This window comes from Plecotus auritus, assembly GCF_963455305.1.
Source record: "Plecotus auritus genome assembly, chromosome: 4".
NCBI lineage: Eukaryota > Metazoa > Chordata > Mammalia > Chiroptera > Vespertilionidae > Plecotus > Plecotus auritus.
Window position 1 is genome coordinate 87688286 of NC_137775.1, and position 16612 is coordinate 87704897.

Consider the following 16612-nt stretch of genomic DNA (forward strand, 5'->3'; position numbering starts at 1 on the left):
GATGAATGTTAGCTGTCAAGTTTATGCAAGTTAAAAAAAGAATGCACCACCATTTAATTCTGCAGTTCTGTCAGTAAATGCATGAACTCTTGTTCCTGCTACCATATAAAAAGGAAGTTATAATCTGTGTCCATTTCTTTCCTTGGAAAAAGGGAAAGGAGAGTTGGTGTGTGTGTGTGTTGCTGTTTTTTTTTAATCACATGTGCCACACTGACTACCTCCAGAGGGATGTTCTACATCTAGGTGGTCTCACATTGTGTTAAAATATGATCAAAACCACATTCAGAATTCCATTCTCTTCCCCTAACCAGCTCTGCAGTCACCCGCACATACCCGCACTAGAACTTGTCACCCCACCCCTAACTGCTTGTCCTCTGAGGTTTTAAATCCAGACCGTCTATCTCTGGCCAGAGCCTTCTACCCGCCTAGTCCTCTCATTTATTCCCACAACACTTACTTCCAGCGTCACAGGGAGCCTAGTTCCCCAGCTGACTATATTTACCAGCTTTCTTCTGCCTCCAGGTCCTCCTCCACTTGATGCTCCTTAGGTTGCCTCCATCCTCATGACCTGATTGCCTCCCAAAGGCCCCACCCCTAATGCCATCAACTTTGGGGATTAGTATTTCAACATGAATCGGTGGGGGGGCAGGGACGCAGACATTCAGACCATAGTGGAAGTAATCCTCTACAGTGGTTTTCCTTTCTAGTAGAGTTCTGGCTATGTATTTGGCTCCAGTGGAGGACGCTGGACAGCACTCACAAATGAGGTGCAAATGAGCACTGTGCACGGGGGACCCCAGACTTGGTGAAGCAGCCTGGAGCCTGCAGATAGGAGTGGACCAGGACACCTGGCTTTCCTTAGCACAATATCCTTTGTTTCAAAAATGTTTTTAGAATAAATGTTTCCATCTTTCTCCACTATTGAGCATGGATAAATTTTTAAAACTTATTAGGGTTTTATTCATTTTACAATCTTATTTCTTGGCGTTTTAATAAATGGCTATAGGTTATTACTGACAGGAGTACAATTTTATGTGTAAACAATTTGTTTTCTTGACGAAATGCCTACCACTTTCTAGAAACCACCACTATGACCTTTGATCACTCGAGCAATGACTATGTGCCTGGAAGTTGCTAAGCCCATTTCATCCACCCACTTATTTTATTCTAACAACAATACAATGCATAGGTTTGTTTCTACTATTATCCCCATTTTATAAATGAGAAAAGTGGAGCTCAGAGAGGCTTGGATGACTTACTGGAGGTCACATAGCTAGTTTGCCTCACAATTCATGCAGGTGCTCCTTAGGTTTTATCGTTGTTGCTGTGAAAGATAGGCATGTTTAGGATTATATAGGTAAGTGGAGATAACATCCTGACTTTGCTGTTTAAGAGGCTGAAATGCAAGCAGGAGAAATGTCATGTTACATGCCCTTGAAGGATGTTCAGTGACTAGTGAAACAGCCCTCTGAGTGCGACGGTGTAACTGAACCATTCTTTGAAGGCAAGCAATGGAACAAATGAGTAAATTTCTGATTTCCTTCAGCAACAAAACTTTTATTTCCACGACATATTCATTTATAGATCCACCAATAAAAAAGCAAATAAATGATGATAAATTTGACTCGACATTTAGTTGACTGTACATCATTATCCACAGAACTGGTTATACACCTCTGCAGAGCCCAGGGGTCAAAGAGGCACAATTTGAAAAACACTAGACTAGACAAACTCTGTGTCATGGAGACATCCACTGCCCTCTGAGTGTTAAGTGCTTCCCCAAATTTCCCTGTGCCTTGACAGTTACTCAGGGTCTTGGGACCAGTTTGGCGAATGTGGTGTAGGTAGAAATGATGTGTCAATTCCAAACACAGGCATAGGGGTATACACTGTATTTCTCTCTTCCCCTCACATTGCGACAGGGGAGCTCTGCAGGCACAAGAAGGCAGAGCACTCATCAGCCTGGGTCCCTGGGCATCAGAGAGGAGAAGAGTCCTTTCCCACAGTGTATTGCTCATGGTTTAAGCAAGAGAGACTGATGTTTGCTGCCACAGCAGAAACAAGGCAACCTGCACAATCTCAGAAATGAAGTCCTCTTCTTTTTTATGCCTTTAGTCCTCTTTTCTCTGATCGGATTTTATTCACAGGAATACCTACTTCTAGGACACTCCATGCCAGCTCAAGCGTGTGACTGGATTCTACTAAAATGACTTTCTGATAGCCAATATGCAATAACCTTTTTAAAGTCATAACATTGCAGTTAAAATTCTGCTTTTGCTGTTGTACTGTGGTTTCTGCACCTTGACCAGCATGGCTAGCAACACCGGATGGAGTCTGCACGCCCTTCTGCCTGGATGCCCTTGGTCTCCATCTTCATCAGACTTAGGTCTCCAAGGCTCAGCGATCTCATTCTTGGCCAGCCTAGCAGGAGCTCTTTCTAGTTATGGAGAACCTCTCTTTGCTCCCCACTTCTCTAAGGCTCACGTGGTGTCCCTGAAACTCAATTCTTGTTCTTTAAGAGTTGGCCTCGATGTCTCATAAACACCACAGCCTAGCAAAACTGGAAGGGCAGAAATGGCTTAAACTGAAAATATTTCCCAGGAAGTGATGAGAAATAGTTGCATTCCATTTTTCTAGAGCAGCAGAGGAAAGAACCAACAGCTCAGTTAAACTGCACTATGAGAGCATTCTGATGGTTTATACATCTTGATATAGTGATGCTGATAATAATAATAAATGTTGATTGATTTTTTTTGTATTTGGCATTGTGTAAGCACTTCCCATGCTTTCCCATTCTTCTTTCAAGAACAAATAAGAAGCACACTCAATATGGAAATATTGATTTTAGTCCTCAATTCCAAGAAATGTGACAAAATGATTCATAAAATAACATTCTGAAGTTGTTTCCAGAACTCTATTGAGGACAATAGCTATGAAACCAGGGGTGCTTGCTTTATAGTTTCCTGCACTGGCAGAAATAGCCAATAGCGTTTTACTTTTCAATTTATTTCCCTTTCAGAATAAATGGAAGCACAGTTTTCACTTAAGAAAAAAAGTCTAAGACCATGGTTTTCTCTGCAACATTCAACAGAGAGCAGCCACTCTGCTGCTGAGAGAGCCCAGGAGAAAGAGGGAGGACTCAGCTTGGAGAAGGAGCTCTAACTGAGTCCCGATTGACAGCTGAGTCATACCTCATGGGTCTTCATTTCTCCTCGAACACACGAAGGCTGGCCTAGGCTGGTGGCGCTGTCAGACCCTCCATATGCCTCATGTCCTCTGCTGTACGCACATGGTCATGACATAAATATTGTACAGGTAGGCGCCCATTAAAGCAGAATTTGTGGGGTAAATAAGCCACAGCTATTGGCCTTTCTGCACCTTTTTTCATGAAGGGGATAGAAGGAAAGGCAGCGTGGAGAAGTGGAAAGAAAACTGAATTTAGACCCAACCTCTACGTCCTAAATCTGCTTCATGCATTTGCTAGCTCAGTTATACTTCACCTCTTGCAACCACAGTTTCCTAGTCTATAAAACAGGGATAATTCCAATAACCGCCTCAGCCTAATATTTAGATGGAATCACTGTGAACTCTGTAACCTACCTAGCGGCTCACAGTCATGATACAATAATGGTGAAAAACATGTCTGGATCAACTTCCCATACCTATAAGCTTCCCTGGAAATTGGAGTCAATGATTACTGCAGCCCTCAGCGCTGTTAGACCTAGGAAACTTCTGGCTGTCATTTTTGCAGAAGCCCAATTGTGTTTTTTCTCCAGTAGCTGTAAGCATGGCCATTACACGTTTCCTCTCATTTCCTCCGGTTTCCTCTCACCGCTGTCCGACTCTCACTTGCAGTTTTAGACAAACAAGCCTCTTTTCTGAGAACTTTGTAACTCACATTCTCCGAACCAGCTTGCTGTGAACAATTTCAGTTCTTTTCCGAACTTAATTTCTAGAGATCTCTACGCCCTCTTCGTTCTCTTGTGGAAGAGGCCCCAACACATCCCGGAACTGCCTTTTCCATGAACATACTTTTGGGGGGGAGATAAAGACCAAAAACCAAACATAAAAGACAGAAAAGCTTGTTAGCCCCAAGTTGCATGCCCAGAATTCTTTCTCATGCTGTGTTCATTTCTCATCCAAAGGAAACTTAAGTACAAAATAAAACAAAAATGAGGTCTCAGCCCTTATAGGCCAGTGTCTGAAACATAAATGAACTAAACTTCATAAAAATCGTTCTTGTTGTGTTAGATTTTACACACTGAGACTTTGCTAAGCTTTTTCTATATCATAATGTGTCATTCAGAGGCTTCATGGAAAGTCGAAAACTGTTTTTGAGGATATTCACTCACTCACTCATTCATTCATCCATCCATCAACTAAGATAATTCAACAGAGTGCCAGGCACTGGGCAAAGAGGGCACGAACAAGCAAGAGTGAGAGAGCGAGAGAGAGGAGAGACACTGCACTCAAGGATGTCTCCATTAGTAGAGGAGTTAGATTGTCTCTTTCTCAAGTGCCCATCTAACATCAGGTGCCTGTTACAACCCCATGACGTAGATACTAGCATTATCAACATTTTTCAGAAGAGGAACTGAGTCTCAGGGGCATTGAGTGGCTTTCCTAAAGGCACACAGGTAGTCCGTGGTGAGCCAGGATTTAATCCAGACGCTTGGGCTCCAGGATTTATGCTGATAACTCTGTCTTTGCTTCTTCTGGGGGCATCATCAGAGATTTACTCCAAAGGGGTGAGTCATATGATGCTTCAGATACTCCATCAAAGCCATGCAAATTCCCACATCTCAGAACACCAAATAGGCAATCATCTCTTGCAGTAATTTATAAGCTCAAACATACCTAAGACTTTTAAAATATCTTAGAGCAGTGCTGTCCACAAGAAGAATGATTTAGTGCATTTTCAGCTCTCATTTTAAAAATCTCTAAATATTTTCATACTTCCTATCAATGCCGTCACTGGGAGGAATAACATAATCAGAGGAAGGGGATTTAAACTGTAATAAAAGGTATTCAACTTGTCTAGCTTGTTAGCCATGTTATCAAGATGCTCCAGTGATTTCACTCTGAAAATATGAATTCCATCAACATTCCACTAAGCAACAGTACCAACATCTAAGATTGATATGTGGTAGATGACAAGTGCAGTAGGTGCTACAGAATTTCAATACATTAGATGCTACAGAATTTCAATACATTTCCAACAAAACAGTCACTAGTAGGCAATAAATAGCATTTATAAGGCCTGATAGCATGGCTGGGGGAATATATCTATTCAATGTTCCACAAATTCTCCCAGACAATTAGTGTACATGAAATATTGCTCTTAATAATATATTTCAGCCCACACTCTGCTTCCCTTCTCAACAGTTACTCATTACTCCTACCAATAGAGACAGAGAGAGAGAGACCACAAGTTCCTGGGACCTTCTGAAATATGGGATATGCATCCTTGTCATAGATTATATGAATAAATTTGCATATAGCAAAAGACAGAAAATGGAGCCTAATTAAACCTAACGGATGCTGATAATCTGACATAACTGCTTTAGTTAAATCTAAGGGTGGCTGAAGAGTTGAGTCACTGCTCACTGGTGGGCGTTATATCCACACCTTCCAGAACCCAGAGGAGGTTCTGTCACCTGAGCTGAGGCATGCCCTCAGCTCTTTTTAATGTTGCAGTCCACATCTTCTTTCATTCTGGAAAAACAAAGGTAGAAACTGCAGACCCCTTGCGTTGTATCTTTTCCCTTCCATACAGTGCCATTTCCTTCTATCTCTGGTTTTCCTTTGCTGAGCAAGGAGCCTTTTCCATCTCCACGTAGATCTCCAGAAACAGTTTCGCCAAACTGATTCCCCTTTCCTATTGGAAACAAGGCTGCCTTACATTTCCCAGCCTTCCTTGCAGTTAGGTGTGATCATGAGGCTGATTTCAGACCAATGGAATGTGGAGATAAGTGATTGACTTACACCACTTCCAGGTTTGGCTTATAAAACACCTTCCGTGCACCACTGTTCTCTGCCTGCATCATGGTTCCAGTGAATGGCTCTGAGGAGACAGTGGAGCCACAGATGCAAGATGTCTGGGTCTCTGAATGACTGGGTGGAGAAGGGTCACCTCCTCCCAGTCCAAGCTACAATGAAGTGTAAAGACAGTAAATAATAAACTTTTACCATATTAGGCCACTAAAATTTGGGGGTTGTTAGTTGCAGCAGATACTGTATGCTACATGTTTATGTAAGAGTTTTATAACATAAATTTAATGCTGTGCTGTTGTTTGGATCAGGTTTAAGAAAGTTTAAAATTAATATCACTTCAAAATAATTTGTGACCATACTATGATGAAAACCAAATTGAGTTTTCTTCCTTTGGAGTACAAGCACCATAAAATAAAATGAAACAAAATTAATTCAAACCAGATTAAAACTTTATCTGATTTAATTTACTATAGTTCATCCATCAATTAATGGAATGTGATGAAATCTCTTTACATATTTTTCAAATTTTTATGTTCTATTTATATAGCTCTTTTTGAGCTATGTCCCGATGAGCTTGTTTTTGTAATTCTGAGCTACTTCAGAAAGTAGTTTTATATTTAATACACCATGTTTGGTTGTTGCTAAGCATCCATTCAGTACAAATTAATAACACCACCACTAGCTTCAAAAGCCCCAAACAGGATGGTGTTGGGTGGGGATGGTACTAGAATCACTTTCCTCTGATTTGGAAAAACAAGTAGGTTTCACACATAAAACTCCATGACAGTTTTTAAAAAATTATTATTCTGCCCTAGCTGGTTCAGCTCAGGAGATAGAGCATTGGCCTGCGGACTGAAGGGTCCCAGGTTCAATTCCAGTCAAGGGCACATGCCAGGTTGTGGGCTCAATCCACAGTAGGGGGAGTGCAGGAGGTAGCCAATCAATGATTTATCTCATCATTGATGTTTCTCTCTCTCTCTCTCTCTCTCTCCCTCTCCCTTCCTCTCTGAAATCAATAAAAATATATTTTTAAAAAATTAAAAACATTATTATTCTGTTTCTTTTCTTCTTTGCTAGATGTTTCTACTCTAGTAAACTGAAGCATATGATGCGCAGTTGTAACGCAGTGCTCAGTGGTTGATTAACTCCCCTCTAATTCTTACACTAGAAATAAAACAGCTCATCTGCAGAAGGGAAATGCTGGCAAGCAAAGGATGGTAGACCCAGGACTGGGCTGGCTGCAGATGTGAAAGAAACAAAAGAATGACTTGGTGTAGTCATTTCAGGCACTGGAACCGGCAAATGAAGACAAGGGTAGGTTACTGCAGGACAGACACATGTAAGTACATGAGCCAGAAGACAGCTGCCAAACCAAAGATTGAGCAATGGAGGGATTAAGCTTCACAGAGATATGTGTGACCTCAGTGCCAGTTTAGGGAGGATCTCAGCCTCAATGAATTTAACCCACCCAAGTCCCAAGCCTAAAGCCTTTCCCTCTTACCATTTAGCTCCACCATGCAAGTCTGATGAACCCCATGGTGTTTTTGAGTGTTGAGAGTGGTGGACATGGGTGTCATGGAGAAGGGTGGGAGATTATCCACACAATGCAAGTCAAACTTGGCCAAAGCAAAGACAGAGGGCTCAAATGAGTATCACACCTACTAATTGAATAAATAGGCATCATGCTGATTACTGCTAAGGAAAGTCTTCATTTTGTGACAGCAGGAAGAAAAATTAGCGTGGCTCTTGAGTACAGGGAATATACAGGGCTCATAAGGGTGAGGCCCAGGGTTCTCAGTTGGCTCCTTGTTGATCCCCAGCTCTGGCTAATGCAAGGTGTTGGTGGACTAGAGGCTGGGCCATCTTCATTCCTTTTAGATCATGTGGCCACCTCTTTCCTCTTTCCCCTGTGACCTCTTTTGGCTATTTTCCCTTTATCTTTTCTTTTCTTCTGCCAGAGAATCATTTTCTGATCTGGGGTGAACAGAAAGCTTTATATTTCTTAAGTTTTATTTTTCTCCCATTTCATTGGCCAAAGTAATTCACATACCCTAGCCGTATATCAATGTGGGGAGCATTATAGTCCAGCTTTAGGGAAGGGCTATCGTCCTGCCACCAGCTCCTTTCAACAGGTCTGCTGTAGACAGCATTGGACCTGTAGACTAGTCAGAGGCCCAAGCTACTCCAAATTGGAACATCAAGGAGGCAAAGACAAGGGATTTTGATTCAAAGCTTGAAAGAAATGTTAAGTCAGATAGGAACCCCAAGAAGACTTTGGCCTCAGTGAGGGAAGTGGAAACCTTGGTAGAATACTAAGGTTAGTAATATTTGATAAAATTTGGTTAATGAATGAGCTGTGTGTTTGATCAAGTTACCTTAAAAGATAAAAATGTTGCTGGCTATTATATGCAATAGGAACTTTGAACCTCAGTTTTATGGGTTTTGATGGGAATGACAGCAGAATGTAATAATGAAATCTTTGGAGAAAATTATATGCAATGAGTACAGGGTGCTCCAAAGTTACACAAAGTTTGGAAAATATTTGAATATCAACTGAAGAATTTCACTCTATATTTGAAAGGAATCTTCTACTTGTTTTGCTATTTGTTGTTTTTATTGTTGTTCCTGATTTTCTTCTTCTTCTCTTTTTCTTCTTCCTCCTCCTTCTTCTTTTGTTTTTATCCCTCTCCCTCTTCTTTTTCCTCTTCCTCCTGTCTCTTCTGCCACATTCCAACTCTACTCAACACTTCCTTTTACTTTGTCTTCCTTATTAACTTTTTTTCTCATCACTATTTACATCACTACTTTTTCTTTGAGTATTTCAAGTCTCAAGGGTGTACACCCATTATCTCAATTAGGATTATATTTGGCTGCATATAACAGAAAATTCCAAAACAGCAGTAATGGAAACATACAAGGGTTCATGATCTCACATTAAAGATGTTGGGATCAGCAGTCTAGGACTGGCTCGACACCCTATAGTGCCATCCACCTAATACATAAAAAGGCAAAGAGACCTGATAAGGTTATGTCCACACATCAAATTACTGCAAAACATGAAGAGTTGGAAAACAAAATAAATTTTGTAACTTAAACAATGAAACTCCAAATGATTTCTAAATTTAGGTAATTTGGGCCCTAGCTGGTTTTTCTCAGTGGATAGAGTATCAGCCTGCAGACTGAAGGGTCCCAGGTTTGATTCTGGTCAAGGGCACATGTCTGGGTTGCAGGCTCGATCCTCAGTAGGGGGTTTGCAAGAGTAGGCCAATCAATGATTCTTTCTCATCATTGATGTTTCTATCTCTCTCTTCCTCTCCATTCCTCTCTGAAATCAATAAAAATACATTTTTAAAAAATTTAGGTCATTTGGAACTTGCCTTTTTTCTAATTTTCTGTGGTTTCCTTTACTTCTTTTATTGCTCTTATCTTCCCTTTGCAGCATCCATGTAATGAAATGCATTTCTTGGTCTTATTCATCAGGAAGACAGCAGGTGTCAGAAATATGGAATTCACTACTTCTGAGGTGGTGCAGGCACCTACTCACTGCCCTGACAGGATTATGTAAAAAGATGCACTGCCCAGAGCTCAGAAAGGGAGCATAAATGCAAAGAATCAGTTAGAGAGAATTCACATGGTTACTAATGAGACACGAGGGTCCCATTGACTCAGTCATTTTTTGATGCTTCTAACTTTTTCCTCTATTAGTAAAGGTTGGATTCTACTAATATCACAGAAGGCAGTGGTTGTGGTGGAAAAGGATATGGGCTTTGATTACAGATCTTCTGGGCATATTATATTCAGATACTACCTATCTTCTAATTAAGTGTCTTGGGTAAGCCATTTCCATAATCTCAATTTCCTCAAGTGTTAAATAGATGTAATGGTCTCCCCTTTACAGGGTGGTTGTTGTGATTACCAATAAATGAGGTAATATTCATAAATGTTTTGTCCTTTCTCCTTTAAACAAATAACAACAAACTACAATAAAAACATCATATGGAAATTCATGTTAACAGAATTAGGTAAATTTGTTATTGATATTTTGAATTTTTAAATAATAATTACAATGATTTTAAAATATTTCATTCTCAAAGGAACTGGCAAGTCTCATTTAATTTTCAAAAAAACAACAACACTAATATACAGACAATTTTCAAGAAGCCAACTGATGTCTATTTTCCTTACTGTTGCACCCAGAACCAGAATGACTTGGGGCACATGGGAAGTATTCAGTATTTGTCAAATAAATAAATACATGAGTGAATGAGACAACTTTTGTTATTTTATTTATACTTGGCACTGTAGTAGTTGCTGTAAGTATAAGACCCAACTTTCATGAATTTCAGATTCTAAGTATGGACAAACCAACAAGATGATTTCAGATGATGATTAAGTTCTATGAGGAAAATTAAACAAGATCATACGCTAGAAATATTATATTTCTATCATATAATTGAGTCAATTATATGATATAAATTGGCTCAAGAAATGTGAAGAGGGCAAAAAAGAACTCTAAATCAGATGGTCAGAGAAGTTCTGAGTGATAAAAAGAGAACCAGTCATACATAGAATGATTTGTTGTTAAAGATTCCTTCAACAAACACTGTATTACATTTATTTGACTTAGTTTATTTTGGAAGCGTTTTCTTCAGTTATTAATCACAAAAGTTTCAGTCACAGGTGAAACTTGCTTCCTACATCTTGCAAAACTTGGAAATTCTGACACTAGAATCTCCAGGGAACTAACTTTTATATATACATACTAGAGGCCTGATGCATGAAAATTTGAGCAAGAATAGGCTTTCCTTCCCCCAGCTGCCAGCACCAGCTTCCCTCTGGCACCTGGTACCCAGGCTTCACTCCTCCAGCTGCCATCAGGCACCCAGGACCCAGGCTGGTTTCCCTCGGGCCCCAGCTTCATCAGGAGGGACATCCTGAAGGACATCTGGAAGACATCTGGTCTAATTAGCATATTACCCTTTTATTATTATAGATATATACTTCAGAGCAGAAGGGGGAGGGAGAGAGATGGAAACATCAATGATAAGAGAGAATCATTGATCGGCTGCCTCCTGCATACCCCATACTGAGGATTGAGCCCACAACCCGGGCATGTGCTCTGACCAGGAATCAAACCATGACCTCCTGGTTCATAGGTCAACAATCAACCACTGACCACACCAGCTGGGCCAGGGAACTAACTTTTATATTGTTGTACTGGGTAATGTTTTCTAATGTCCCAGTGGACATAAGATGGTCATAGATGCATCCCTCTAAAAATAAAGTTCCTGTGGTCAAATATGTTTGTGAACAAGTCCATGAATATTGGTTTACTAGAGGCCCGGTGCATGAAAATTCATACACTGGAGGGGGGCGGGGTCCCTCAGCCCAGCCTGCCCCCTCTCAGAGTCCAGGAGCCCTCAGAGGCGGGAGGCAACCCAGTGATCAGGGGAAGGCAACGTTCATCACACCTCTGCTGCTGCCACTACCAGCAGCACCAGCCTCAGCTGGCCCTGGTTACCTGAGCCTCGGGAGGCCCTGGGCAGCTGGGCAGCCGACATCAGAGGCTTGCCTGCACCTCGGGCCAGCTCTGGGCAGCTGGGGGGCTGAGGGGACTGGGCGCCGCCATCTTGTGACTGTGAGCACCACCATCTTTGAAGGCATGGCAGTCAAGTAGCATATTCCCTCCTTATTGGCTGTGGGCACCACCATCTTTGAGGGCAGGGCAGTCAATTAGCATATTCCCTCCTTATGGCTGTGGGAGCTGCCATCTTTGCAACAGTGTGAGGGTTAATTAGCATATTCCCTCTTTATTAGATATGATTAAAGTCTTTTATTAGATATGAGAAGTCCAAAAATAAAATAGCATGTATCCTGATATTTTCTCAACTTATTTTTAACATTTTTTTTACTAATTTCTTTATTGATTAAGGTATCACATATTTGTCCTCATCCCCTCATTCCCATCCCAAACCCCTCCCCACGCATGCCCCCACCCCCGTGTTGTCTGTGACCACTGGTTAGGCTTATATGCATGCATACAAGTCCTTTGGTTGATCTCTCAACTTTACCCCCACCCACCCCTACCTTCCCTCTGAGGTTTGATGGTCTGATCGATGCTTACCTGTCTCCAGGTTTGTTTTTGTTTATCAGTTTATGTTGTTCATTATTTCCCCTAGATGAGTGAGATCATGTGATACTAGAAATACACTTATAAGAACCAAAAATGAGACAAGCAATAATGGTTATGCTGAGAGGCAAATGAATCAGTCTGTAGTGAGTTTCTTTCTGGTCCAGCAGTTCTTTTGAGTCCCAATTTCAATGTCAAACAGTTCCTTATGTGTACATGTCAGCAATGATATTTCAGTTCTAGATGGTGGACAAATGGTGGTAATGCAGGTCCGACCCTCTCTGGTTTGGTCCTGGGCAACCTGCCGCGACACACAGCTGCTGACTGCTAGTATGGCAAGGCGTCGTCAGCGTCTTCCATCTCTGGACTGTTTCTCTTCTGTCTTCATGGCTGGAGCAGTCCTGTCAATTCCTCTCTGTTGCAGGAATCCACATGGTCTTGGAGGTGTTTTCTAAAAATATACAAACACATTCTCGACCAAAAGTTAACAAAGGAATCTTTTCTATAAATTTGACTTGGGATCCTTTTTCATTTTTTGCCCAAACTATTTTCCTTTGGCTAGTTTTGACACCATGTGTGTTTTTCATGGGTGTCTTGCTGTTAGCATTACAAATGAAAGTTAATTTTCTAAAGTAAAAATTTTCTAGATGTAATTTACTTACAGGATATTTTTCCTTACATGATATTCTTCTACTATCCCCCCCTTTTTTATTTAAATATTAGGAGGCTTTTGGAAATTTTATAATGTAGTCTTGATAGCTCTTAAATTTTAACTGTTTGCACTAAAATATTTCTGCTTTAGGCTCATTACATGTTACGCAATTTTACCATGAGATGAACTACCAAGAAAAATTTTACTTAACACTTTAGGAACAGCATTTTGTCCAGTACCATTAATTTTTCTAGAATATTCGCTTATTTCACTTACCCAATTTAAATTAGTCTGAGAACTTGACTACTATTTTACTGTCAAATTTAATACTCTAACAACAATCTTATTTTACCCTGTAAATATTAGTGGAAAGGATTATTTGCCTTCTTGAGTAGGCTCTGAGCATTCCTGGTGCTAGGTTGGATTTAGATATCAAAAACTCACTTCCCCACACCATGGATACAAGACAACTCAAACAAGTCTTGTTGCAGTAAGAGGGCAGCTGCTGTCAGCGAAGTCTCTGTCTGTTAACTGGATCCCGATTTGAGCTGGGTGTGATGTGTCCTCATCCCTTCATTAACCCCCAACCCCTCCCCCTCACTCATGCCCTCACCCCCCTGGTGTTCGTGTCCATTGGTTAGGCTTATATTCATGTATACAAGTCCTTTGGTTGACCTCTCCTCCTTTCCCCCACCCTCCCCGACCTTCCCTCTGAAGTTTGGCAGTCTGATCGATGCTTCTCTGTCTCTGGATCTGTCCCTGTTCATCAGTTTATGTTGTTCATTATATTCCACAAATGAGTGAGATCATGTGGTATTTATCTTTCTCTGACTGGCTTATTTCACTTAGCATAATGCTTTCCAGTTCCATCCATGTTGTTGCAAGTGGTAAGAACTCCTTCTTTTTTACTGCAGTGTAGTATTCCATTGTGTAGATGTACCACAGTTTTTTAATCCACTCATCTGATGATGGGCACCAAATCTTAGCTATGGTAAATTGTGCTGCTATGAACATAGGGGTGCATATATCCTTTCTGATTGGTGTTTCTAGTTTCTTAGGATATATTCCTAGAAGTGGGATCGCTGGGTCAAATAGGAGTTCCATTTTTAGATTTTTGAGGAAACTCCATACTGTTCTCCACAGTGGCTGCACCAGTCTGCATTCCCACCAGCAGTGCAAAAAAGTTCCTTTTTCTCCGCATCCTCACCAACACTTGTCGTTTGTTGATTTGTTGATGATAGCCATTCCGACAGGTGTGAGATGATACTGCATTGTTGTTTTGAATTGCATTTCTCGGATAATTAGTGACTTTGAGCATGCTTTCATATGTCTCTTGGCCTTCCTTCTGTCCTCCTTCGAAAAGTGTCTATTTAGGTCCGTTGCCCATTTTGTGATTGGATTGTTTATCTTCCTTTTGTTAAGTTGTATGAGTTCCTTGTAAATGTTGGAGATTAAACCCTTATCGGTGATGACATTGGCAAACATGTTCTCCCATGCAGTGGGCTTTCTTGTTTTTTTTTTTTTGATGGTTTCTTTTGCTGTGCAAAAGCCTTTTATTTTGATGTAGTCCCATTTGTTTATTTTCTCTTTAGTTTCCATTGCCCTAGGGGCAGTATCAGTGAAGAAGTTCCTTCGGCATATGTCTGAGATCTTTCTGCCTGTGGATTCCTCTAGTATTTTTATGGTTTCCCATCTTATGTTTAAGTCTTTTATCCATTTTGAGTTTATTTTTGTGTATGGTGTAAGTTGGTGGTCTAGTTTCATATTTTTGCATGTATCTGTCCAATTTTCCCAACACCATTTGTTGAAGAGACTGTCTTGACTCCATTTTATGTTCATGCCTCCTTTGTCAAATATTAATAGGGCATAGTGGTTTGGGTCAATTTCTGGATTCTCTATTCTATTCCATTAATCTATATGTCTGTTCTTGTGCCAATACCAGGCAGTTCTGAGAACAGTGGTTTGTAATCAGCTTGAAATCTGGTATTGAGAAACCACCTACTTTGTTCTTCTTTCTTAGGATTGCTGTGACTATTTGGGGTCTTTTTTTATTCCAGATGAATTTTTGGAAAGTTCGTTGTAGGTCTGTGAAATATGCCGTTGGTATTTTAATGGGGATTGCATTGAATCTGTACATTGCTTTGGGTAGTATGGACATTTTGATGATGTTGATTCTACCAATCCATGAACATGGTATGTTCTTCCATCTATCTTCCTCTATCTCTCTTTTCAGTGTCCTGTAGTTTTTCACATATAGGTCTTTTACCTCCTTAGTTAAGTTTATTCCTAGGTATCTTAATTTTTTTGGTGCAATGGTAAATGGGATTGCTTTTTCAGTCTCTCTTTCTATAAGTTCACTATTGGTGTAAAGAAATGCCATAGATTTCTTGGCATTAATTTTGTATCCTGCTATATTGCCAAATTCACTTATTAAGTATAATAATTTTTTGATGGAGTCTTTAGGGTTTTCTATGTACAATGTCATGTCATTTGTGAATAAGGACAGTTTTACTTCTTCTTTTCCAATTTGGATGTCTTTTATTTCTTCTTCTTGTCTGATCACAATGGTTACTACTTCCAGTACTATGTTGAACAGGAGTGGTGAGAGTGGGCATCTCTGTCTTATTCCTGTTCTTAGGGGAAATGATTTTAGTTTTTGTCCATTGAGTATGATGTTGGCTGTGGGTTTTTTATATATGGCTTTTATTATGTTGAGGTATGATCCTTCTATTCCCACCTTGTTGAGAGTTTTTATCAAGAAAGGGTGTTGGATTTTGTCAAATGCTTTTTCTGCATCAATTGTTATGATTATGTGATTTTTATCTCTCAATTTGTTTATATGATGTATCACATTTATTGATTTGCGGATATTGTACCATCCTTGCATCCCGGGATAAATCCTACTTGGTCATGGTGTATGATCTTTCTGATGTATTGCTGGATCCGATTTGCTAGAATTTTGTTGAGGATTTTGGCATCTATGTTCATGAGGGATATTGGCCTATAATTGTCTTTCATTGTGTTGTCTTTATCTGGTTTTGGTATTAGGGTGATGCTGGCTTCATAGAATGAGCTTGGAAGTGTTCCTTCCTCTTGAATTTTTTGGAATAGTCTGAGGAGGATAGGTTTTAGTTCTTCCTTGAATGTTTGGTATAACTCCCCTGTGAAGCCATCTGGCCCCGGGCTTTTGTTTGCTGGAAGCTTTTTCATGACTGTTTCAGTTTCTTCCATAGTTATGGGCCTATTGAGATTTTTAGAATCTTCCTGATTGAGTTTTGGAAGGTTGTATTTTTCTAGGAATATGTCCACTTCCTCCAGGTTGTCTAGTTTGTTGGAATAGAGTTGTTCATAGTATTTTTTAACAATCCTTTGTATTTCTGTGGAGTCTGTTTTTATTTCACCTCTCTCATTTCTGATTTTGTTTGAGTCCTCTCTCTTTGCTTCTTGGTGAGCCTGGCTAGAGGTTCATCCTTTCAAAGAACCAGCTCTTGGTTTCATTGATCTTTTGTATTGTTTTTTTGGTCTCTATGTCATTTATTTCTGCTCTGATCTTTATTATCTCCTTCCTTCTGCTCACTCTGGGCTTTTCTTGTTGCTCTCTTTCTAATTCTTTGAGTTGTAGAGTTAAATGATTTATTACCATTTTTTCTTGTTTTTTGAGGTAGGCCTGTAGAGCTATAATCTTCCCTTTCAGGACTGCTTTCATTGTGTCCCATAGATTTTGGATTGTTGTGTTTTTGTTGTCATTAGTTTCCAGGATGCTTTTAATTTCTTCTTTGATCTCATTGGTAACCCAGTCATTATTTAATAGCATGCTATTCAGCTTCCAAGTGTTT